At 43.0% G+C, this 26,780-nt stretch overlaps 1 long non-coding RNA gene across 1 annotated transcript in view; it reads right to left on the reverse strand.

Moving 5' to 3' along the window:
- LOC134342324 (uncharacterized) overlaps positions 1–26,780 on the reverse strand; it is a 115,265-nt gene that overhangs the window by 52,087 nt on the left and 36,398 nt on the right. Inside the window, exons 2-3 of the long non-coding RNA XR_010016999.1 lie at positions 21,836–21,901; positions 20,896–21,210 (exon numbers count right to left, since the gene is read on the reverse strand). This is a non-coding gene — a long non-coding RNA (uncharacterized LOC134342324). The remainder of the gene's footprint in view (positions 1–20,895; positions 21,211–21,835; positions 21,902–26,780) is intronic.

Genomic DNA, 26,780 nt, shown 5'->3' on the forward strand with positions numbered 1-26,780 from the left:
AATCAAAGGAGTAGGCATGCATACTTCCATGGGTCACAGCTATTCGTGTCTTTTTGCTGGCCATGTGGAACAATTCTTGTTCTAATTCCACTCTAGGGCACTTCCCAAATCTTTCTCCACCACACGACAACCACATTGGTGCCATCCTGCACTAGTGTGGATCTCATCAATTTTACCATCTTTGCTACCAACTTTCACACTGCCCTCAAAGTCAGTAAAATATAGTACCATATACTACCTTGAGATTAATTTTCTTGCAAGTGTTTACATGAAAATAAAGAAATGCAATAATTAGTGAAAAACTACACATAAGCAAAGACTGACAAACAACCAATGCACAGAAGTAGATGAATTGTTCAAATAAAAAGTGAGTAAATAATATTGAGAACATGATTTGTAGAATCCTTGAAAATGAGACTGTGTGTTGCGGCATTAGTTCAGAGTTGGGGTGCGTGAAGTTATCTATGCAGGTTCAAGATTCTGATGTTTGTAGGGTAATAAATGTTCTTGAACCTGGTGGTGTGGGACCTAAGGCATCCTGCCCAATGGTAATAGCAAGAAGAGACTATGGTCTGGGTGGTGAGGGTCCTTGATAATGGACGCTGCTTTCTTGTGGCAGTGCTCCTTGTAAATGTACTCAGTTGTAGGGATGTCTTTACCTTTGATGGACTGGACTGCATCCACTAATTTTTGAAGCCTTTTCCATTCCTGGGCAATGGTGTTTCCATATCAGTCCATGATGCAGCCAGTTATGACATGCTCCACTGTGCATTTATAGAAGTTTGTCAAAGTTTTAGATGAAATGCCAACTCTACACACACTTGTAAGAAAATAGAAGCACTGTCGTGCCTTCTTTGTGATAGCACCTTCTTCTTCACCTGAATTCTTTCAGATATTTCTCTCCTTTATTCAGTTGTTTCTGTCTATATCTCAGAAGGCAAGCTATGTGCTGATATCCATTATATACTAATGGACTTACACAGATAGCTTGAGCACAACCTGTCTCTTTTTTCTCAGATGCTTTGTTTCTCCTTATCTACTCTCTCAAGATTAAGTCAACAATTGCACCACATCTAAAATATCCAACTTTTTCAGGAAACATGGCTTCCCTTCTATAGTTGATGGATCCCTCTCAGGCATCACCTGTTTTTTTTTTGTCAGCTTTTGCTCTTGTCCTATCTCTATCCATATAGAACAGAGATAAAGTTCCCTCATCCTCCCCTTTCACCCCATGGACCTCTGCACCCAACCTATCATCCCTCACCATTTGCTTTAATAGGTTCCTATCACAAGCCACATCTTTTCTGCTCCACCCCCCACCACCCCCTCCCCCACCAGCTCTTTTTGTTTTTACAGGGATCACTTTCTCCATGACTACCTGGTCTGCTCATCCCTTCCAACTCGCCCCTCCTGTTCCCTGGTAACTTCCCTGTCCTTACATCTCCTCCCTCATCACCATTCAGGGACCTAATCAGCCAGGTGAGGTAGTGATTCATGTGCATCTCACCATCTATTCGATTCAGTGCATTATGCATGTTCTCCTCTACATTGGTGAGACCAAATGCAGATTGGGCATCCCTTGTGAAGAACACCTGTGTTCTGTCCACAACGGCCATCTTGTGCACACCTTACCCAGTCGCACATTAACCTATCTGACCTCAGCCTTCACCACTGTCATGGTAAGGCCAAACATAAACTAGAAAAACAGCACCTTTTATTCCACTTGAGTAGTCTGCTGACCAATGGTATGAAGCAGCTTCAGGTAACCCACACCCCTGTGTTCCTTTCTGACTTCCACCAGTTTTTTCCCTCTTCTTCTCTCTCTCCCTCTCCCTCTCTCTTTCTCTATTTCATCACTTCAGCACTCCTATCCACCCCCCTCCTTCTTTATCTAGATTCATCACCATCTGTCCATCAACCACAATATCAACCTGGGTTTCTTCTTGCTTGATTCACCTTTCCTATACCCTCCCCCACCCCCGCAAATGCTTCCATGTGTCCACCATGCCTCCCTTACCAGTTTGCAACTCTCACCTACCAGCCTCTGTCTCAACAATTCCTATCCCCCTCCTCCATGACACCATCTGCCCGTCATCCCCTATTTTCATCTGTTCCATTCATCACCTACCAGGCCCCTTCTCACCTCTCCCTATCACCTCATTATCCTGTCGCTTTCCCCTCAATATTCTCCATCTTGATCAGGACTTCAGTGTGAAATGGCAACTGTCCTTTCATGGGTGCTGCCTGACCCAGTAAACTATTTCAGCAGTTTGTTTCTGCTTCAGGTGTCAGCATTTGCAATCCCTTGTGTTCCCTTATATACAGTATACAAAAAAGTCTTTTGAATGGGACTGGACCTTTGAACAAAGTGAACAGTCTTCAACAGCTGTACTTCAGAATAAGATTCACACCTACCACCCCACCAACCTCTGGGTCCACCATATAATTCTCCATAACTTCCACCACCTCCAACGGGATCCCACCACTAAGCACATCTTTCCCTCCCCACCTCTCTCTGCTTTCCACAGGGATCACTCCCTACATGACTCCCTTGTCCATTCGTAGCCCCCATCCCTTCCCATCGATCTCCCTCCCGGCACTTACCCTTGTAAGTGGAACAAGTGCTACACATGCCCTTACACTTCCTCCCTTACCACCATTAGGGGCCCCAGACAGTCCTTCCAGGTGAGGCGACACTTCACCTGTGAGTCAGCTGAGGTGATATACTGCGTCCGGTGCTCCCGAAGCGATCTTCTATATATTGGTGAAACCCGACGCAGGCTGGGAGACCGTTTCGCTGAACACCCATGCTCTGTCCACCAGAGAAAGCAGGATCTCCCAGTGGCCACACATTTTAATTCCACATCCCATTCCCATTCTGATATGTCTATCCACGGCCTCCCCAACTGTCAAGATGAAGCCACACTCAGGTTGGAGGAACAATACCTTATATTCTGTCTGGGTAGCCTCCAATCTGATGGCATGAACACTGACTTCTCTAACTTCTGTTAATGCCCCACCTCCCCTTCATACCCCATCCATTATTTATTTATTTATTTTTTTAGTTATTATTAATTTTTTTCTCTCTCTCCTTTTTCTCCCTCTGTCTATACCCCTTGCCCATCCTCTGGGCTTCACCCCTCCTCCTTTCTTTCTCCCTAGGCCTCCTGTCCCATGATTCTCTCATATCCCTTTTGTCAATCAACTGTCCAGCTCTTAGCTCCATCCCTCCCCCTCCTGTCTTCTCCTATCATTTCGGATCTGCTCCTCCCCCCCCCAATTTCAAATCTCTTACTATCTGTTCTTTCAGTTAGTCCTGACGAAGGGTCTCGGCCTGAAACGTTGACTGTACCTCTTCCTATAGATGCTGCCTGGCCTGCTGCGTTCACCAGCAATTTTTATGTGTGTTGCTTGAAATTCCAGCATCTGCAGATTTCCTCAAGTTTGCGTTCTCTGGAACTAGTTTGTTCTCAGAACAATGTAGTGCCGAACCAGCTAAAAAGCAAATTAAAACAGCCAAACACTAATCCCTTCTACGTACACAATGCCCACAATCCTCCACCTTCCTTATATCCACGTGCCTATCTAAACATCTCTTAAAAGCCTCTAATATATTTGCCTGTACCACCACACCACACAGCGCATTCCAGGCATCCGCCATTCTCTGAGTAGAAAACTTACCCCTCATATCCCCCTTGAACCTACCCCTCTCAGCTTCTATTCATGCTTTCTGGTATTAGACATTTCAACTATGGGAAACAGATACTCTCTGTCTACTTTATCTATGCCTCTCATAATTTTATAAACCCCTCTCAGATCTCCCCTCAGCCTCTGGTACTCCAGAGAAAACAATCCAAGTTTATCCAGCCTCTCCTGATAGCACATACCCTCTAAACCAGGTAACATCCTGATAAATCTCTTCTGCATCCTCTCTAAAGCCTCAACAACCTTCCTATAGTGGGGCAACCCAGAAATGTATGCAATACTTCAGATGTGTCCTAACCAGAGTTTTATAAAGTTGTGACATAACTCCTTAACTTTTGAATTCAATACTTCGACTAATCAAAGCAAGCATTCCATAAGCCATCCTAACCACTGTATTGACCTCTGTCGCCACTTTCAAGGAGCTACGAACATGGATTTACTAGAATCTTACCTGGATTTCAGCACCTAAGTTACAGAGAAACATTGAACAAGTTGGGTCTTTATTCTTTGGAGCGTAGAAGGTTGAGGGGGGACTTAATAGAGGTATTTAAAATTATGAGGAGGATAGAGAGAGTTGATGTGGATATGCTTTTTCCATTGAGAGTGGGGGAGATTCAAACAAGAGGACATGAGTTGAGAGTTAGGGGGCAGAAGTTTAGGGGTAATATGAGGGGGAACTTCTTTACTCAGAGAGTGGTAGTGGTGTGGAACGAGCTTCCAGCAGAAGGGTAGAGGCAGGTTTGATATTGTCAGTTTAAAGTAAAATTGGATAGCTATATGGACAGGAAAGGAATGGAAGGTTATGGGCTGAGTGCAGGTCGGTGGGACTAGGTGAGAGTAAGCGTTCGGCATGGACTGGAAGGGCCGAGATGGCCTGTTTCCATGCTGTAATTGTTATATGGTTATATGGATCCCAAGATCTCTGTGCTCACCAGCACTGTTAAGGATCTTGCTCGTAACAGTGTACTGTCTCCTTGCAATTGCCATACGAAAGAGCAACATCTTACATTTATCTGGGTTACTCTCCATCTGCCATTTCTCTGCCATATCTACAACTGATCTATATCATGCTGTATTCATGTTGTGTATCGTTGTCTACACTATACACAACTCCACCAGTCTTGGTATCATCTGCAAACTTACTAACCCAACCGTCTACATCTTCATCCAGGTTGTTCATATACATCACAAACGCAAAGGTCCCAGCACAGATTCCTGTGGAACACCACTACCTACAGACCTCCAGCTCAATGTCCCTTCAGTCACTACCCTCTGTCTTCTACGCGCAAGCCAGTTCTGAATCCAAACAGCCAATTCACAGCAGGCCCCTGGCATCTTAATCTTCTTAATTAGCCTCCCATGAGGGACTTCATCAAACACCTTACTAAAATCCATATCGGCAATATCCACAGCTCTACCCTTGTCAATCTCTGTTGTCACCTTGTCAAAAAAATCAATCAAGCTGGTAAGGCATGACCTGCCCTGCACAAGGCCCTGCTGGCTCGCCCTAATTAGGCCATGGATTTCCAAATGCTCATATACAGTATCCTCTCCCTAAGAATTTTCTTCAGTAATTTCCCCACAACTGACATAAGACTCACTGGTCTATAGTTCTCAGGATTTTCCCTAGTTCCGTTCAACATTAGCTACTTGCCATTCTTCTGGGACCTTGCATGTATCTAGAGAGGACACAAAGATACTGTTCAAGGCCACAGCAATCTTGACTCTTGCCTCCTTCAATAATCTGAGGTAAATTCTATCAGGCCCTGGGGACTTATCTACCTGAAAATTCATTAGAAGGCCCAACACTTCCTCTTCGTTGACCTCTAAATGCCCTACCCTTTTTATGAACTCGGCACTCTCCTGGTCCTCCATATCGTTCTTCTTGGTAAGTTCTGAAGCAAAGTACTCATAAGGTACCTCACTCACATTCTCCGCATCCAAGCAAATGTTCCCCACTTTATCCTTGAATGGTCCCACCCTCTCCCTAGATATCCTCTTATTCTTGAAGTATGTATAGAGCCATGGGATTCACCTTAATCCTACTTGCCAAGGACATTTCACAGCCCCTTCTGACTTTCCTAATTCCCTTCTTTAGTTCTTTTCTGGCTTTCTTATATTCGTCAAGTGCTTTGTTTGATCCTTACATACTTTTCCTTTTTCCTCTTGACTAAATTCATCACCTCTCTGGACATCCAAGGTTCTCTTATCTTTCCATCCCTATCCTTCGATCTAACAGGAGCATACCTTTCCAACACTGTGCACACTCCATCATTAAACACCATCCACATGTCTGATGTGGACATGCCAGAGAAAATGTATTCCCAATTAACTCTTTTTAGTTCCTGCCTAATGTCCTCAAAATTTGCCCTACTCCAATTTAAAACTCTCCCACAATGACCGTACCTATCTCTATCTATAGCTATTCTGAAAGTTAAGGAGCTGTGGTCACTGTTCCTTCACCACTCACCCACTGAAAGGTCAGTCACCTGGCCAGGCTCATTATCCAACACCAGATCCAGTACAGCCTCTCTTCTTGTTGGACCATCCACAAATTAATTTAAGAAATCTTTCTGGATACACTTAAGAAATTCTGCCCCATCTAAACCTCTTGCACTAAGAAGGTCCCAGTTATATTAAGGAAGTTGAAATCCCCCATGACAGCAACCCAATTATTTTTACACAGTTCCTTATTCTGAATACATATCTGTTCCTTAATGTCCCAGTGACTACTTGGTGGGGAGGGGTGGGCAAGTCTGTGATACAATCCCTTTAGTGTGATTGCATCCTTCCTGTTCCTGAGTTCTACCCAAATGGACTCACTGGCTGATCTCTCCATAATGTCTCCTCTGAGTGTAGCTGTGATATTGTCCCTGATTAGTAGCGCAATTCCACCCCCCACACACATTTACATCCTCTATCTTTTCTAAAACTTCAAAAACCTGGTACGTTAATCACCCATTCCCGTCCCTCTCTCAACCATATTTCATTAATGACCAAAACATAATCATTCCATTTCTGATCAATGCTGTAAGTCCATCACCCTTAGCCATAATACTCCTAGCATGAAAATGTACACACTTCAAACTATCTAACTCATCAACCAGCATCTCGAGGAAGAGGTCTTCATTTTGCATCTCCCCCCCCCCTCCCACTTTCAAATCTCTTACTAGCTCTTCTTTCAGTTAGTCCTGACGAAGGGTCTCCGCCCAAAACGTCGACTGTACCTCTTCCTAGAGTTGCTGCCTGGCCTGCTGCATTCACCAGCAACTTTGAAGTGTGTTGCTTGAATTTCCAGCATCTGCAGATTTCCTCGTGTTTGCGTTTTTAACCCATCACACCTGTTATTTTGATTTTACCTTTCAATCCTTTCCCTGACATCTACTTTCCAGTTCAATCCCAACCTGGTGCTCCAGGTCCCAACCCCATGTGAAACTAGTTTAAACTCTCCTGAGTAGTATTTGCAAATCTCCTGGCCAGAATATTGGTTCCCCTTCAGTTCAGATGAAACTTGTCACTCTTGTACAGGTCACCCCATCCCCAGAAAAGATACCAAAGATCCAACAACTTGAAACCCTGTCCCCTACACCACCTCCTCAGACACTCATTCATCTGTGCTATCACTCCATTCCTACCTGCACTATCCCGTGGCACCAGAAGTAATTTGGAGATGACTACCTGGGAAGTCCTTCTCTTCAGTCTCTTTCCTAACTGTATATATTTACTGTGGAAGACCACTTCCCCTTTTCTACCTATGTCATTGGTTCCAATAGGCACTACAACCTCTGGCTCTTCACCCTCACCCTGGAGAATATACTGCAGCCACTCTGATGCATCCTAGGCCCTAGCACCCAGGAGGCAACACACCATCCTGGTGTCTCTTTTGCCATCGCAGAATCTCTTTTCAGAGCCGCTAACTAACGCGTCCCCTATAATTACCCTTCCCAGTTGAGTTTCAGAGCTGGCCTTAGTGTCACTATCCTGGCTGCTACTGCCACACCCACAGGGTCATTGCCCCCCCCCCCCCCAGCAGAATCCAAACAGGTATACTTGTTGCGAGGGGAATGGCCACAGGGACTTCCTAATCCCCTTATCTCTCCTGGTGGTCACCCATCAACTGCCTAAGGCCTGTACTCTGAGTGTGACCACCTCTTCAAAAATCTCATCGCTAGTATCTTCAGCCTCCCAAATGATCCTGAGTACATCCAACTCCAGCTCCAACTCCTTGACCTTGAGGAGCATTCCATTCTGACTACTCTGTATTAAAACAAAACAGGCTTCCTTCTCATCTGTGCCTCTGCCTGTCCTCACCAAAGCCTGTTAAGCTAAAGCCTTCCCATTCTATCACTGGTACACTCCAACAATGGCCAATCCACTTGACCCCACCTTCCTTTTATTTGCAGCTGTATTTAAGCCTCTGATGCCAACACTTCCCATGCCCATGCAGGCAAAAAAGAACGGCCTTACCCACATCTGCTCCTTTCATACCCTCTCTCTCCGGACTCCTGTAGGGCTCTGACATCGACACTCAAACTCAACATGCCTGACCCACTGAAAAAAATACCAGATTTACTCGAATTTGCTTTTTTTTTATACCCTCACTCCAAACTTTGGTAGGCCTCTGATGCCACTACTTACTGTACCATGAGATTTTTCAAACCCTCATAAAAATTCATATTTTTTCCCTAATAAGTACTATTACAAATCAAAAATAAATGAGTTAATCTTTATGACAAGAATACTAATGATTCAGTCATACATATAAGCATAACAATAAACTTAATTATAGTCAATTGCCATTTATGTCATTCATGATGGTGACTCACCTGGGAGTGTGAATTGCAATCTTCCACTGAAAATTATGGATCTCTTACTAATAATATTGCAATCCGTATTTGCAATCAACACTACTCTTACCAGCAGTGCCAATGTCAAGCCACTTGTTATTCCATTTGATAATGAATAACTTCTATCACTAGAATGAATATTCTTTAACTTGCCTTAAAATATATTATTAAAAGATGTAATGACATTTGTTCCTTACGTATTAACATTGTGGACAGTATTTATTGCAATAAAAAATGCTCAGGAGGTCAAGCAGCATCTGTTGGGAGAAAGGAAATGTCAAAGTTTCAGGTTGAAATCCTTTATCAGTCCAGAACAAAAAGAGACAGTTAAAACAAATAAACAACAGGAATTCTGCAGATGCTGGAAATTCAAGCAACACACATCAAAGTTGCTGGTGAATGCAGCAGGCCAAGCAGCATCTATAGGAAGAGGCGCAGTCGACGTTTCAGGCCGAGACCCTTCGTCAGGACTAGCAGTTAAAACAAATCACGGTTTTGAATCCAAAGGCAAAACTATTCCCAAAGGCTTATTGGGACCATGCTCCAGTGTGTCACTACAGATAGACTGAAATAGCCAAGCCACTGTCCAACTACATTTTAACTAATTTGTTGTTCACTTCTGCTGTAAGCCATATTGCTTGTCTCTTGTTAATTTTCAGTGTAAGTCTCAAGGTTCCTGAATCTCTGTCATCATTATCAGATTTTTCAGCACAGCATGCAGATTAGTACTATTTTTGAAACTGCAACTTGACTCTATCTTTTTCTCTTCTCTGTGCAGTTCATTTATCTTTATCTACCTGACATGCTCTTTATGTGTTTTACTTTGTTGCATTTTCTGCAAGTTTCTCCTTTAAATCTGGATTAGGTTGGTGTACATGAGTCCTTGCCACAATGGCAATATAATTTGTTCAGCCAAGCGGGATTCTGTTTAATTTTTTTAATGCTGATATTCACTCCTGACTGGAACTCAGTCGTGCCTCTGTCTGCTGTTTCCATGATATAGTGCTTACAATTGTCCTTCTAAATGTGAGTTATGCTTCAATTTGGGACCATTTTTGAATGCTTTCTTGTAAGACCCCAGAAACGAAACATCTCCCAGTGGAATGAGGAGGTCCTGAAAGGTGAGTTTAGGGAGTTAAGTGCCAAGTTAAAGGACAGGACATGCAGGATAGCAATCTCAGGATTGCTACCAGTGCCACATGCAGGCAGGTTGAGAAATAGTAAGATAGCGCAGATAAACAAATGGCTTAAGGCATTGTGCAGGAGGGAGGGCTTCAGATTTATAGATAATTGGGCAGTTTTCCAGGGAAGGTGGGACCTGTTCTGACAGGACGGTTTACATCTGCAATGGAGGGGGACAAATATTCTTGCAGGTAGGTTTGCTAGAGAGGCTCTGGTGGATTTAAACTACAAAAGTTTGTAGAGACAAGGGGGGAGGGGAACCAAAGTGTAGGAAGAGATGTAGGGGAAAAAGAAGAAAAAGAAAATAGTAAAGTTGTTTGCACCATTGGTGATAAACAGAGAGTAAAAGGTGGAAGATTTCTTAAATGCATTCATTTTAATGCTAGGAGCATTATAAGAAAGGTGGATGAGCTTAAAGCATGGATTGATAGCTGGAAGTATGATGTGGTCGCTATTAGTGAAACATCGTTACAGGAGGGGTGTGATTGGCAGCTAAATATTCCGGGATTTAATTGCTTCGCGTGTGATAGAATCGGAGGGACAAGACGGGGAGGTGTTGCTTTGCTTGTCAGAGAAAATATTACAGTGGTGTTCTGGCCGGATAGATTAGAGGGCTCGTCTAGGGAGGCTATTTGGGTGGAATTGAGGAATGGGAAAGGTGTAGTAACACTTATGGAGTTGTATTATAGACCAGCAAATGGGGAACGAGAATTGGTGGAGCAAATTTGTAAGGAGATAGGAGATATTTGTTGTAAGCACAAGGTTGTGATTGTGGGAGATTTTAATTTTCCACACACAGACTGGGAAGCCCATACTGTAAAAGGGCTGGATGGTTTGGAGTTTGTAAAATGTGTGCAGGATAGTTTTTTGCAGCAATACATATAGGTACCAACTAGAGAAGGGGCACTGTTGGATCTCCTGTTGAGGAATGAGATAGGTCAGGTGATGGAGGTTTGTGTTGGGGAGCATTTCGGGTCTAGTGATCACAATTCTATTAGTTTCTATATAATTATGGAGAAGGATAGGTCTGGACCCAGGGTTGAGATTTTTGATTGGAGAAAGGCTAACTTTGAGGAGATGCAAAAGGATTTAGAAGGAGTGGATTGGGAAAATTTGTTTTATGGGAAGGATGTAATAGAGAAATGGAGGTCATTTAAAGGTGAAGTTTTGGGGTACAGAATCTTTATGTTTCTGTTAGGTTGAAAGGAAAGGTTAAAAGTTTGAGAGAGCCATGGTTTTCAAGGGATATTGGAAACGGTTCAGAAAGAGAGAGATATCAACAATAAATATAGGCAGCATGGAGTAAATTAGGTGCTTGAGGAATATAAAGAATGTAAAAAGAATCTTAAGAAAGAAATTAGAAATGCTAAAAGAAGATATGAGGTTGCTTTGGCAGGTAAGGTGAAGATAAATCTCAAGGGTTTCTACCATTATATTAATAGCAAAAGGATAGTGAGGGATAAAATTGGTCCCTTAGAGAATCAGAGTGGACGGCTATGTGCGGAACCAAAAGAGATGGGGGAGATTCTGAACAATTTCTTTTCTTCGGTATTCACTAAGGAGAAGGCTATTGAACTGTGTGGTGGTGGTGGCATCCGTTAGTCATGGATCCAAGACCATGGATCTGCGCCTGAAAAGTCTTGATTCAGTCTGTGTTAGAGCCGCGTCTGTTGTGGCTGTAGAGTCCCACACGGGAGTGACAGTCTCATCTGCATCGACTGCACTGTCCTCCAGTGTGGTCTTGGTGCTACTTTTCCAACGAGTGTGCTTTTCTTCAGCAGCAAGCCTCAGCTTCTCTTCTCCTCTTTTTAGACCTCTGCGTAGTCCCAGCCTCCAGTGAGAGCGATCGCTTGCAATGTCCTCCCACCTCTCGACGTTCATTTTCAGCGATTTCATGTCTCTCTTGCAAACGTCTTTGAAACAAAGATGGGGCCGCCCTTGTGCTCTCTTGCCGGAGGCCATTTCCCTGTACAGCAGGTCTTTCGGGATCCTCCCGTCTGACATGCAGTGTATGTGGCCCAGCCAACGGAGACGGCTTTGTTGGAGCAGGGTGAAGAGGCTGGGTATCTGGGCGCGGGCCAGGACCTCATTGTTGGTGACTTGGTCAGTCCACGTGATGTCCAGGATGCGTCTCAGGCTGCGAAGGTGGAAGGCGTTGAGACGCCGCTCTTGTCTGTGGTAGAGGCTCCAGGTCTCGCTGCCATAAAGCAGTGTGCTGAGGATGCAGTGCCCTGTAGACTGCAACTTTGATGTGCGTCGTCAGCTTTCTGTTCTCCTAGACTCTCTTTGTCAACTTGGCGAATGTTGAGGCTGCTCGTCCGATCCGTCTATTGTAAGATAAGGGAAACAGGTAGGGAAGTTATGGAAACTATGATGATTAAAGAGGAAGTACTGGAGCTTTTAAGGAATATAAAAGTGGATAAGTCTCCGGGTCCTGACAGGATATTCCCTGTGACCTTGAGGGAAGTTAGTGTGGAAATACAGGTGTCCTCTGCTTTTTGAATGTTCGCTTTACGAAACCTCGCTGTTACGAAAGACCTACATTAGTTCCCTATTTTCGCTAACAGAAGGTGTTTTCACTAGACAGAGTTGACGTGGATAGGCTTTTTCCATTGAAAGCGGGGGAGATTCAGACAAGAGGACATGAGTTGAGAGTTAAAGCCAAAAGTTTAGGGGTAACATGAGGGGGAACTTCTTTACTCAGAGAGTGGTAGCGGTGTGGAACGAGCTTCCAACAGAAGTGGTTGAGCCAGGTTCGAAGTTGTCATTTAAAGTTAAATTGGACAGCTATACGGGCAGGAAAGGAATGGAGGGTTATGGGCTGAGTGCAGGTCGGTGGGACTAGGTGAGAGTAAGAGTTCTAGAAGGGCCAAGATGGCCTGTTTCCGCGCTGTAATTGTTTTCTGGTTATATGGTTTATATGGTAATAACATAAATAATGAAAACAGGGTTGGTCAGCTGATCCCTTGAACCTGCTTTGCCTTTTTCATTTAGACCAGAGTCGACCTTCATCTCAGTGTCATTTTCTATCTGCAATACCCTGGTTAAGATTTCTATTCCTATGCTATGAGGTAGCTTATTCTAGCAGATTTCTGTAAAAACTGTGCATCCTGTTGGTAGAGTGTTTTGATCTTGGCTAAAGATAAGGAGCTGTAAGTAAATTAGGTTGTAGGTCTGGATCCAAGACTTTTGATAATGTTTTAAAAACATCTCTCCAAAAATTGTCTAGCTCTATACAAGACCAAAACATATGAGTTAAAGTGGCTACATCACTATTACATCTGTCACAAATAGGATAGATGTTGGAATACATGCTAGTTTATCCTTTGACAAGATATGTAAACTCGTGAACTATCTCCAGCTCGTAGTTGTTGATGGTAATGGCAGGGGGGTGCTCAACGCCTTGGCCCAAAACATTGGTTTTCTTCAGGCTGATGGTCAAACTGAAGTCCTGGCAGGCTCTTGAGAAGCTGTCCATGAGGTGTTGCAGTTGCTCTTCAGAGTGTGTTGCCAGTGCCGCATTGTCTGCAAACAACATGTCCCTGATGAGTACTTCACGAACCTTGGTTTTTGCCCTCAGCCGGGACAGACTGAACAGTCTCCCGTCCAATCTGGTGTAGAGGTAGACACCATCAGTTGATGTTCCAAAGGTGTGCTTCAGCATGACTGCGAAGAAGATGCCAAACAGGGTGGGGGCAAGCACACAGTCTTGCTTCACACTGCTGCAGATGTTGAAGGCCTCTGAAGAAGAGCCGTCGAACTGAACGACGCCCTTCATGTCTGTGTGGAATGACTGAACTATCCTGAGGAGCCTCGAGGGGCAACCAATCCTGGAGAGGATTTTGAACAGGTCGTCTCTGCTTACAAGGTCGAAGGCCTTCGTAACGTCAATGAAAGCGACGTAGAGTGGTTGTCTTTGCTCTCTGTATTTTTCTTGTAGCTGTCGAAGGGAGAAGATCATGTCGATTGTGGAGCATTCTGACCTGAAACCGCACTGAGACTCGGGATATACCCTTTCGGCTATTTTCTGTAGTCTGTTCAGGACCACGTGGGCGAAGACCTTCCCAACGATGCTCAGCAAGGAGATTCCCCTGTAGTTGTTACAGTCCCTTCTGTCTCCTTTGTTCTTATATAGTTCACGAGTTTACATACCTTGGCTCCACCATCACGGACAGCCTCTCCCTCGACCCCGAGATCAATAGACGGGTCAGACGAACAGCCTCAATATTCGCCAGGCTGACAAAGGGAGTCTGGGAGAATAGAAAGCTGACGATGCACATCAAAGTTGCAGTCTACAGGGCCTACGTCCTCAGCACACTGCTTTATGGCAGCGAGACCTGGAGCCTCTACTACAGACAAGAGCGGCGTCTCAACATCTTGCATCTTCGCAGCCTGAGACGCATCCTGGACATCACGTGGACTGACCGAGTCACCAACAATGAGGTCCTGGCCCGTGCCCAGATACCCAGCCTCTTCTCCCTGCTCTGACAACGCCGTCTCCGCTGGCTGGGCCACATACACCGCATGTCAGATGGGAGGATCCTGAAAGACCTGCTGTACGGGGAACTGGCCTCCGGCAAGAGAGCACAAGGGTGGCCCCATCTTTGTTTCAAAGACGTTTGCAAGAGAGACATGAAGTCACTGAAAATGAACGTCGAGAGGTGGGAGGACGTCGCAAGCAATCGCTCTCACTGGAGGCTGGGACTACACAGAGGTCTAAAAAGAGGAGAAGAGAAGCTGAGGCTTGCTGCTGAAGAAAAGCGCACTCGTCGGAAAAACAGCACCAAGACAACACTGGAGGACAGCGCCTTCAAGTGCAGTCGCTGCAGCCGAGACTGTCAGTCCCGTGTGGGCCTCTACAGCCACAACAGACGCTGCTGTAACACAAACTGAAGCAAGACTTTCCAGGAACAGATCCATGGTCTCGCGAGACTAACGGATGCCACCACATTTATCCTTTGACCTATGGGCCCGATGCACTACCTTGAACTGTATCAAGGAGTGATGGGCACAAATCGACGAGTTATTAACCAAATGAAGAATTTTACTCCATTGATTATATGAAAATGACTCTTGAACTTCCAATTCCCAGGCATGGTTAATTTTTTCGTTAGATATCATTCGTAAATTCAATATCCGTTTATAAATTATAGCTATCACCCTTTTTAAAGTGGTTTAAGCTGAAAAAGAACATCTGTCGTATTAGGTGGGTAAGCATAAGGGTAATTTGGCAGCAAACCACGTTAAAAATTCCTAATTTGTAAACATCTGAAGAAATGTACATTAGGTAAACCATATTTATCCATTGACTGAGAAAAAGACATTAAACAGTCCAGTAAAAATAAATCTGAAAAAGTTGTTATTCCCTTGGTTTTCCAAATTAAAAAGGTCTTATCCAAAATTGATGGTTTAAAAAAAATTAAAATGGATATTACTAGAAAGAACAAAATTATTTAGCTCAAAAAATCTACAAACTGAAACCAAATTCTTAAAGTATGTCTGATAATAGGATTAAAGTCTTGTCTACTAATCTTAGGAAACAAAAAGGGAAGAGGAGCTTCCAGTAAAGAGGCCAGAGAGAATCCCTTCACCGAGTTTTCCTCCAAATCCAACCATGAAGGACATTCATCTATGTCTGAGTAATGAATCCAAAAAGTAATATATCGAATATTAATTGCCCAATAATACATTCTAAAATTTGACAAAGCCATACCACCATTCTGTTGTTTACATTTATGTTCCTTTTAAATTAGTAAAAAGATTAATGTGTTCATCCATCGTCGACGTCGTTGAGGACCTCAACACCATTATGATGATGTCGAGACTAATGCGTGATTTGGACTTAAGTGAAGGAGAGTTGTGCAGCATCAGCCTCACTCTCTCTTCCCAATTCCCATCTGGATCCAGTGGCAAGACAGAGTCGAGACGGCTGGAGATGGGACTAGGGGCAGAGAATGACCAGGACGTCTTCTGTGTCTTGTCCTGCTCTATACATTCCACGACGCTTGCAGAGACCGCCTTCTTAACCGTTGGACCTTCCATTGGTCTCGTCCGCTCAATATTAATAAGATTAATAAAGAAACAAAGAAAGATAAGGAGCTATGTTGTTCAAATTAGGATTGTTGTGTCAGCTAATCAGAATGGTGGGATGGAGAGAAGGTTCTAGGCAGACCTCACAGAGAGAGATTTCTGACAGACAGCGGTCAGTTTTGTGGTCTTTTGGTGGGAGATGTGGAGAGGAGAGGACCAGAGAAGATGCCTGGATCATGTTATCCAAAGGGAGAACTCGATACAAGATGGAGTCCAAGAAGGGAAGTCTACCTGTGATTGGTAATGAGAATTCAACGCCATGAGTAAAGCAGTACAGCCAACCACGCCGACGTTTATATGCACATTTAGACTGGTTTAATTGTAATGGACCCCATTATTTTTCTTCTTTTCTTTTTCCTATTTACTGCTTGATAAAGCTGAAATTGGTAGATATACTTACTTCATAATTTTATGCTGGCATACGATCTGTTATTTCTTGGTGATGGATAATTATGAATGGTTAGTATTTACACAGCATTCATTCAAATCAAGGTTTCTTTTATCAGAATTCCCAATGTTCCTGTTTGGTTGAACCCACGAATCAGACCAACCTTAGACATATATGGTTTATGAAAGGTGGCCTTCTCACCATTGAGTCACGTACTTGTTAGCTGAGTTAGCTAACGAGCCAAGTTTGTAGGCAAGCCCTGTTGAGAGAGCAAAGTATCTCTATCATGATATCCCTTGATTTGCTTATTGTCAACAAATCTATTGATCTCTGTTTTGAATGAACATAGTGACTGAGCCCCCATACTGTCTGAGGTGGAAAATTCTAAGAGTTCATAACAAGCTGAATGAAGTAAATCAAAGAAACTGAAGATGTGCTGGAAATTTAAGTTAAGTTAGCTAAACTTGAAGATTTTGTTACTGAGTCCAGAAGGCTGCAACATTCCCTGACGAAAGGTGAGGTGTTGTTTGTCAAGCTCACGTTTGGTCTCGTATCAATGCAGAAGGACACAGACAGGTAAGTCAGAGAGGGAACAGGATGGAGAATTAAGGTGGCAATAACAGGAAGCTCAGTGTTGTCCCTATGGATTTAATGTGGGTCCTCTGCAAATCGGTGTTTGGTTTCACTAGTACTGAGGATATCATGAACAAAAAATGCAGCAGACTAGATTGGAAGAAATGCAAGTAAATCACTACTTCAAACTTAAAATGCTACTTAGATCTCTAGACGTCGTGAAAGGAAAGGTCAAAAAATAATTTGTCTCTGTCCTATCAGCCAGCCCACTAATCTGAAACTATGCCTTGGGCTCCTCAGCCAGGGTAAAAACTCCTTTTCCATCTGGCCTTAGAAGCCCTGTATGAATTATGCATATTTTAATGAGAGTTTCATTCATTCTTCGGAAAGTAGTCCGAAAGGAAAGGAGATAACAAAAATGAACAAAGTCCTGGAATATTCAAATACTTCAGGTTTCCGGATATGTATCAAACAGTGGTTGAGCTGAAATAACACAGAAACATAGAAAACCTACAGCACAATACAGGCCCTTCGGCCTACAAAGCTGTGCTGAACATGTCCTTACCTTAGAACTACCTAGGCTTACCCATAGCCCTCGATTTTTCTAAACTCCATGTACCTATCCAGGAGCCTCTTAAAGAGCCTATTGTTTACGCCTCCACCACCACCGTCGGCAGCCCATTCCACACACTCACCACACTGCGTAAAAACCTTAACACTTCCAAGCACCTTAAAACTATGCCCTCTCATGCTAGCCTTTTCAGCCCTGGGAAAAAGCCTCTGACCATCCACATGATCAATGCTTCTCATCATCTTGTACATCTCTATCAGGTCACCTCTCATCCTCCATCGCCCCAAGGAGAAAAGGCTGAGTTCACTCAACGTATTCTCATAAGGCAAGCTCCCCAATCCAGGCAACATCCCTGTAAATCTCCTCTGCACCATTTCTATGGTTTCCACGTCCTTCCTGTAGTGAGGCGACCAGAAATGAGCACAGTACTCCAAGTGGTGTCTGACCAGGGTCCTATATAACTGCAATATTACCTCTTGACTCTTAAACTCAATCCCACGGTTGATGAAGGCCAATGCATCGTATGCCTTCTTAACCACAGAGTCAACCTGCATAGCAGCTTTAAGTGTCCTATGGACTTGGACCCCAAGATCCCTCTGATCCTCCACACTGCCAAGAGTCTTACCATTAATGCTATATTCTGCCATCATATTTACCTACCAAAATGAACCACCTCACACTTATCTGGGTTGAACTCCATCTGCCACTTCTCAGCCTAGTTTTGCATCCTATCAGTGTCACGCTGTAAACTCTGGCAGCCCTCCACACTACCCACAGCACCTCCAACCATTGAGTCATCAGCAAATTTACTAACCCATCCCACCACTTCCTCATCCAGATCATTTATAAAAAATCACGAAGAGTAGGGGTCCCAGAACAGATCCCTGAGGCACACCACTGGTCACCGACCTCCATGCAGAATATGACCCATCTACAACCACTCTTTGCCTTCTGTGGGCAAGCCAGTTCTGGATCCACAATGCAAGGTCCTCTTGGATCCCATGCCTCCTTACTTTCTCAATAAGCCTTGCATGGGGTACCTTATCAAATGCCTTGCTGAAATCCATATACACTACATCTACAGCTCTACCTTCATCAATGTGTTTAGTCACATCCTCAAAAATTCAATCAGGCTTGTAAGACACGACCTGCCTTTGCCAAAGCCATGCTGACTATTCCTAATCATATTATGCCTCTCCAAATGTTCAAAAATCCTCCCTCTCAGGATCTTCTCCATCAACTTGCCAACCACTGAAATAAGACTCACTGGTCTATAATTTCCTGGGCTATCTCTACTCCCTTTCTTGAATAAGGGAACAACATCTGCAACCCTCCAATCCTCAGAATCTCTTTGTCCTCATTGATGATGCAAAGATCATCGCAAGAGGCTCAGCAATCTCCTCCTTCACTTCCCACAGTAGCGTGGGGTACATCCCGGCCGATCCCAGTGACTTATCCAACTTGATGCTTTCCAAAAGCTCCAGCACATTCCCTTTCTTAATATCTACATGCTCAAGCTTTTCAGTCCACTGCAAGTCATCCCTACAATCACCAAGATCTTTTTCCATAGTGAATACTGAAGCAAAGTATTCATTAAGTACCTCTGCTTCTCCTCCGGTTCCGTACACTCTTTTCCACTGTCACACTTGATTGGTCTTATTCTCTTACGTCTTATCCTCTTGCTCTTCACATACTTGTAGAATGCCTTGGGGTTTTCCTTAATCCTGTCCACCAAGGGCTTCTCATGGCCACTCCTGGCTCTCCTAATTTCATTCTTAAACTCACTCCTGCTAGCCTAATAATCTTCTGGATCTCTATCATTACCTAGTTTTTTGAACCTTTCGTAATCTCTTCTTTTCTTTTTGACTAGATTTACAATAGCCTTTGTACACAACGGTTCCTGTACCCTACCATCCTTTCCCTGTCTCATTGGAACGTACCTATGCAGAGCCCCACGCAAATTTCCCCTGAACATTTGCCACATTTCTTCCTTACATTTCCCTGAGAACATCTGTTTCCAATTTATGCTTCCAAGTTCCTGCCTGATAGCCTCATATTTCCCCTTACTCCAATTAAACGTTTCCCTAACTTGTCTGTTCCTATCCCTCTCCAATGCTATGGTAAAGAAGATAGAATTGTGATCACCATCTCCAAAGTGCTCTCCCACTGAGAGACGTGACATCTGACCAGGTTCATTTCCCAATACCGGTTGAAGTACAGCCTCTCCTTTTGTGGGCTTATCTGCATACTGTGTCAAGAAACCTTCCTGAACACACCTAACAAACTCCACCCCATCTGAACCCTCATTCTAGGGAGATGCCAATCAATATGTGGGAAATTAAAATCTCCCACCATGACAACCCTGTTATTATTACACCTTTCCAGAATCTGTCTCCCTATCAGTTCCTCGGTGTCCCTGTTACTATTGGGTGGCCTATAAAAAACACCCAGTAGAGTTATTGACCCCTTGCTGTTCCTAACTTCCACCCACAGAGACTCCATAGACAATCCCTCCATGACTTCCTCCTTTTCTGCAGCTGTGACACTATCAGCAGTGCCATGTCCTCACCTCTTTTGCGTCCCTCCCTGTCCTTTCCGAAACATCTAAAACCTGGCACTTGAAGTAGCCATTCCTGCCCCTGCACCATCCAAGTCTCTGTAATGGCCGTAACATCATAGCTCCAAGTGCTGATCCACGCTCTAAGCTCATCCGCTTTGTCCATAATACTCCTCACATTAAAATAGTTGAGTGATTGTGTATACAGTAATTTGATCTCCCAAATGAGACTTCTTACGTTTAACTATATTAAGGAATGATTTAAATACAAATAGTTTTATTTGCAACAAATGATCTACATCTCTGTGATAATGTCAGCCAGATAATAGCATAAATGCTCCCTCAACAATTAAGAGCATTGAATTATCAACTATTTGTGGTAACCATTGCAAAACCATTAGCAAAGGTGGAAATGAAAATACAGTTTCAAAATCTTCTCTCAAATAGTCTAAACCAGCCTGTTGCCCTGGAGGAACTCTTGAAATAATTTTAAAGTCTCAAGGAAACCCAACGTAAAAATTATTATATCTAGAGCTAATGGTACACTACCGTGATCAACAAGTTGTACATATAATAATCCAAAGATAATTGTCAATGTTCTTTTGAGTAGAGAAAGAATTTCTAGCCAACCTTTCTTGAAAAAAGGTAGTTAAGCTTAGCTTATTTTTCTTGAAATTAGTCTCTTTTCTTTCCCTTTCATCAATTTTAAAAACTCATAATGAATTTCTGTTAAAGAACTGGCTTAAACCAAAATGGGAGTTAAATTTTCTAAAGGCTTGGTAGATTTAGCTTAAATAAGGGTTGTAAATTAAATTTATTTAATGCTATTTACAATATGAAAATTTATTTGCAAAGTTGAAGCAGTGTGTTGTGACAATGTCAGGATTTTCTTGCTTTACAAGAGAAACGAAACCTCTCATGGAACCAACTATTGATGGGGCACCATCAGTACTAATGCCAACAGAGTTCCTGCAAGACAGACCTTTTGTTTCCGACAGAAGCCTGTTGATGGGTCATGAACCCATGATCGACTCCATTTCTTGCCAAGCAGGTACGCGCTGCCATCTACCAGCTTCTCTCTGATGCTGAAGGAAGGTATCTGGATGTGACAGTCTCTCTCTCTCCCTGCCATCGAATGGTCTCTTTCTCCCTCAGTGCTGTGGGAGGATGGTGCTGGAGTTCCGGGTCCTGGGCAAGGTTTAGTCAATGCCATTTGTGGATTGGTCTCTGTCGTTCATGTTATGATGTGTTTCTTGCTTCTGGTCATTTTCCAGCTATTCTTGTCTACAGTAGTCTCCTGGAGAGAGGTGAGATGATGTTCACCACCTGCAGTAATGTCATCAGCTCTTGAAAGTTACAACATACAAATACTTTTCTGATGCCTTTTGTGAATTTTTATCAAACAGCTCTAAAGTTATTCTTGCAGCAGTTTTGAATAGATTGTGTTAAATAACTTTTACATTATTCTTTAATCGCTGCAATTCTAACAGACTTTCAGGATAGTAAACCAACTGTCCCTGAGTTCTGCTGAAACTGACGTTATGATTTTCAATAATGATGCGACCAGATTTGGGAACAGCTTCTTTCCAACTGTGATAAGACTGCTGAACGGACCCTGACCCAGATCTGGGTTGTACCCTCTAAATAAGCGGACCTGCCTCTCGGTTTTTTTTGCACTACCTTTTCTATTTTCTATTTATGATTATAATTTAAATTTTTAATATTTACTATCGATTTGTACTCCAGGGAGCGCGAAGCACAGAATCAAATATCGCTGTAATGATTGTACATTCTAATATTAATTGTTTTGGCAACAATAAAGTATAAATTATCAATATAACATACAAAGCAAATATGGTAATTTTACACTAAGTAAAGAGCATTATAGATATTAAATGAACTAGATATCTGATAGAACTTACCTGGTTTGGAGAAATTGGCCCAACAATTCTATAATACTGTCTTCCACATTTTACTTGCATCATCATCTAAAAATATATGATATGTTATATCAGCTGAATAAATAGTCACCAACCCCATCAGGAAGCAGTAAAAGGTTCAAAGTACGTTTATTATCTAAGTATGTATACGTTATACAAACATGAGATTCATCTCTTTACAGGCAGCCACAAAATAAAGCCTGAAAAATCCCATTAAAAAATTGTCAACCTCCCAATATGCACAGAGAAAAGAAAAACAAATTAAGCAAACATTAAGAAGAAAGTAAATAGCATTCAGAATGAAAGCAAATCCACAGACATGCAGCCAGACAGGCCAAAGCCTCAACCTCGATTCAGCGCAGATTATAACACTATATTGTACATTAAATACTCAGGAAATAAAATATTACATTTCCCGCACGTTTACTTAGAAATGTTTCACATAGGCTATTGATTTTTGCACCAAGTAAAGGGCAGAACTTGGACCGGGATTGAGGGATCTATAACATATGAGTGTAGCTATAATATAACAAAGCTGAAGAGAATGAAGAGATTCACAGGGATGTTGCCTGGACTGGAGGACTTTTTGTAATTGCAGGAGTCTTCAAGCTTGATAACCTGCAGCAGATTTTACCCAGATTCCACCAAAACATCACCATGGCCACTAAGAGAACAGACAGACGAGGTCATGTTTATACAAACAGTTGCAACACTTACAAAGCCATTTCATACCCACATCTTGGCCTCTCTGAACACACTTCAATAATGTTAATCCCATCATTCCAAGTGCTAGGAAACCAATCAAGAGGACCATCACCATATGGTCTAATGATGCAATTTCTATGCTCCAGGACTGTTTTGAATGAACTATTTCTTTAAGAAGGCCACCACAAATGGTGAAGACATGTTCCTGAGGAATAAGCCACATCTATCATCAGATAAATCAATAAATGTATATATCACATTGGGACTTCAAATACGGCCATCTCACGGCCCAACTAGAAGCCCTTGTTGAATGCAGAGATGCACTCCCTACTAAAAGACCAGGATGATGCCTTCAAGTGCGGTGACAAACCAGCTCTCAGAGCAGCCAGAAGAAATCTCATCTTAGGCACCGAGAGTCCAATGGACACCTGGACACACAATTCAAAAATACCTGTCTGATAATGATCCCCAGCATACTGTATATTATTGATAATCACACTTTAACATCAATCCTATTAGATCCATTACAAGCAAAGCCCTCCCCACCATTGAGCACATCTACGAGGAACATTGTCGCAGGAAAGCACATCCATCATCAAGGACCCCATTAGCCAGGCCATGTTCTCTTTTCACTCCTACCAGCAGGAAGGAGGTATAGCAGCCTCAGCTCCCACACCACCAGATTCAAGAACAGTTATTCCTCAACCATCAGGCTCTTGAACCCGAGTAGATTACTTCACTCACACCAACACTGAACTGATTCCACAGTCAATGTTCTCATTTCAGGGAGCTATAGACTTGTGCTCCAATATCCCTCTGTACTTCAATGCTCCGAAGGGTCCTACCATTTACTATATCCTTTCCTCTTACATTTGACCTCCCAAGATGCACCACATCATACTTGGCTAGATTAAATTCCAGCTGCCATTTCTCCATCCAAGTTTCTAAATAATCCATATCCACTTGTATTCTTTGACAGCTTTCCTCTCTATCCATAAGTCCACCAATTTTTAGGTCATCTGCAAACTGGGATCTGAGTATCTGTGCATTTCTAACAAAATCATTACTTAGTGGAAGCTGGTGGCTGAAGATAACCTTTCCTGTGGTTGGAGAACGGTGTATGTGCCTGGGTCAGTGGGAGGATGGAATGGTGCTTGTGTAACGCTCAGCTATATTGGCTCGTATATGTCTAGGGGAAATCCCGCCCAGCACCTGCCTGAACGCTTCCCACGGAGTCAGTTGCTGTACCACTGCCGCCCGAATCAATCCCAAACATCAATCACCAGCCAGCACACACAGTACGTTTTACCAAGTACACTTTATAGATATTACTAAGTCTATGAAATTAATATAAATTCGATACAGAAAAGGAAGTAATGGAAAAAAAGGAGCCACACTTATCAAAGTCCAAGTTCTTCGTGCACAACCATTGGAGCTCAATAAATTCCTGATGACCACCCGGATCCTGTCAACTCACGGCTCGGGACCACCCGGAGTGATCAACCGGAGCCTTTCGCACGTCCGCGGTCCTCCTCGTCTCTCCTCCGACTCCCCACCAAAAACCCCCTTCCCAGTCATATGAGACAGCATATTACCCCAAGAAATAATAACATGAATACCCATTGGCTAATAGCACCTGCTATCTGTATTAACCCAAGCAAATGTCTAGCTAGAGACTTTCTCAGCATTTAACATAACAAAGAAGCATTCCCAAGTATAACATAACAAAGAAGCCATTTTAAATTTAACATTCAAAAAAAACCCGTACACTTGTTTTGCTGCTGTTGTTTTGTTGTTTGTTGTGTTCTGTGTTGTCCTTCCGAGAATAGTGGGCGTATTAAGTTGACACCAGAATGTGCGGCACACGTTCCATTGTCAACTAGCGGGCTGCCCCCAGCACATCCTTGAGTGTGTTGGCTACTAATGCAAATGACTGTCACCAAGTGTGGATATGGCCCAACTGTGGAGTGAGAGAAACTGACACAGGTTGGTAGTTCACAGACTTCAATACGAACTGTGTGACAGGGGAAAGAAAACAGAAACACTAGGCCAGAGCTGTTAACTAAAACTCTCAAATGGAAAATGAAACCTACACTGCAGCTGAAAAGAACAACTAAATATAAAACGAATACCGCTGGTCTTCAGAGTCAGTAGACTCAACAGTCCCAATTTCTCAGGCTGAATGCAAGCAGGCAGCGAAGCATTGCTGTGTTCAAGTCTCGACAAATACTATGACGGAATGAATGGAGTTAAATACTATCACAATGAAGTAATAATTAGCTGACACATGCATATTCACGAGCGCAATTGCCGAATCTGCTGCACTGCCAAATCTGTGGTTGTGACAATGACACATTTCACTGTATATTTTGATGTACATGTGATAAATTAATCTGTATCTGAACACCCATCTAAAGTGTGATGGCCATGTTGAGATAGACAGAGATCAAGAATTTTTCTTTTTCATATACTGTATGTGGTCTGTACTAGAGTCTTAAAACAGCAGGATAGAAGTTAGGAGAATTAATGCTGTATCTTATGTTCTACCCAATACCCATAAGCCTTGAATCTCTTTACTTCCAAAATCTATCAGTCTTGAATATGCTCATTGACTGAGCATCAATATAGCCCTCAGAGACAGATAATCTGCGGATTAGTGATATTATCTCCTCCTCACTGATGATCAACACTGACACATCTCAGGGATATGTTCTTAGCCCACTGCTCTGCTCTCTCTATACCCATCAGTGTGTGGCTAGGTGTAGCTCAAATACCATCTATAAATTTGCGGATGATACAACCATTGTTGGCAGACTCTCAGATGGAGACAAGAGGGCGTACAGGAGCGAGGTATACCAGCTATTGAGTGGTGTTGCGGCAACAACCTTGCACTAAACATCAATAATTCCAAAGAGCTGATTGTGGACTTCAGAAAGGGTAGTACAAAGAAGCACAAACCAATTCTCATAGACCGATCAGAAGTGGAGAGAGTGAGCAATGTCAAGTTTCAGGGTATTGAGATCTCTGAGGATCAAACCGGGCCCCAATATATCGATGCAGCAAGACATTGGCTATATTCCTTGAGGAGTCTGAAGGGATTTGCTTTGCCACCTAAAACACTTGATAACTTCTACAGCTATACAATAGGGAGCATTCTGACAGGCTGCACCACTGTCTGGTATGGGGCGAGGGACTACTGCACAGGATCAAAAGAAGCTACAGAAAGTGGTAAAGTTAGTCTGCTCCAACTTGGGTACTAGCCTCCGTAATATCCCAGACATCTTCATGGAGTGGTGCCTCAGAAAGGCACCGAATATTATTAAGGACCCCCATCACCCAGGACATGCCCTCTTCTCATTGTTACCATCAGGAAGGAAGTAGGGAGACCTGAAGGCACACACTCAGCAATTCAGGAGCAGATTCTTCCCCTCTGCCATCCGATTCCTAAATGGACACTGAACCCATGAACACTGCCTTACTTTTTAAAGTTATTTCTGTGTTTGCACTATTTTTAATTTAACTATTTAATACACATACTGTATATACTTACTGTAATTGATCTACTTATTGTTCTCTATATTATCATGTATTGCATTGTACTGCTGCCGCTAAGTTAACAAATTTCTCGACCTATGCCGGTGATATTAAATCTGATTCTGATTTCAGTAATTTACAAACTACTGTATAAAGTAATTTATTCTCATCTCACAAACCCAAACTTTAAACCATAAAACCGTAAGACATCGGAGCAGAATGAAGGCATTCGGCTCATTGCTCCGCCATTCCATCATGGCTCATTTATTATACCTCTCAATCCCATTTTCCTGCCTTCTTCCCATAACCTTTGACACCCTTACCAATCAAGAACCTGTGTTAAATATACCCAGTAGCTTGCCCTCTGTGGCAATGAATTCAACAGATTCATCACCATCCGGTTGTCCTTCTGTACTGAGGTTGTGCTCTCTGGTCCTAAACTCCCCACTATAGGAAACATCCTAAGTCCACTCTACCTAGCTTTTCAAAATAGATTTCAATGAAATTAACGTCCCCCTCCCTCTAGTCTTATTCTTCTAAACTCCAGCAGGTACAGGCCTAGGGCCAACAAATCCTCTTCAAATGTCAACCCTTACATTCCCAGAATGATTCTCGTGAACCTCCCTTGGACCTCCCCAAAGCCAGCACATCCTATCTTAGAGAAGGGGCTCAAAATTCTCACAATGCT

Source organism: Mobula hypostoma, chromosome 2 (assembly GCF_963921235.1).
Source record: "Mobula hypostoma chromosome 2, sMobHyp1.1, whole genome shotgun sequence".
Classification (NCBI taxonomy): domain Eukaryota; kingdom Metazoa; phylum Chordata; class Chondrichthyes; order Myliobatiformes; family Myliobatidae; genus Mobula; species Mobula hypostoma.